This window comes from Rhagoletis zephyria, unplaced genomic scaffold (assembly GCF_001687245.7).
Source record: "Rhagoletis zephyria isolate East Lansing unplaced genomic scaffold, Rhagoletis_zephyria_1.1 Rzeph_scaffold_00979, whole genome shotgun sequence".
NCBI lineage: Eukaryota > Metazoa > Arthropoda > Insecta > Diptera > Tephritidae > Rhagoletis > Rhagoletis zephyria.
In genome coordinates this window covers 165,151-165,453 of record NW_016158063.1, presented here as the reverse complement: position 1 = coordinate 165,453, position 303 = coordinate 165,151, and positions in this window count along the sequence as shown.

The window sequence follows — 303 nt, the reverse complement described above, 5'->3', positions numbered from 1 at the left end:
TTCGGATGGACAGAAACGCTCCTGCTCTGAAAATATTCAACGCGGGCCGCGATGCTGGTAACAGAGGAAGAGGAAGGCCTCCTCTGCGTTGGAAAGACCAGGTGGAGAAGGACTTGGCTTCACTTGGCATTTTCAATTGGCGTCAGTTAGCACAGAAGAGAAATGACTGGCGTGCTGTTTTGGACTCGGCCAAAATCGCTTAGGCGGTTACAGCGCCAATTAAGAAGAAGAAGATCTATCCTTCTCTTAGCGTAAAGTAATTTTTGGGAATATCTCGGCCACAGGGCCACCTGTCGTGTAAGT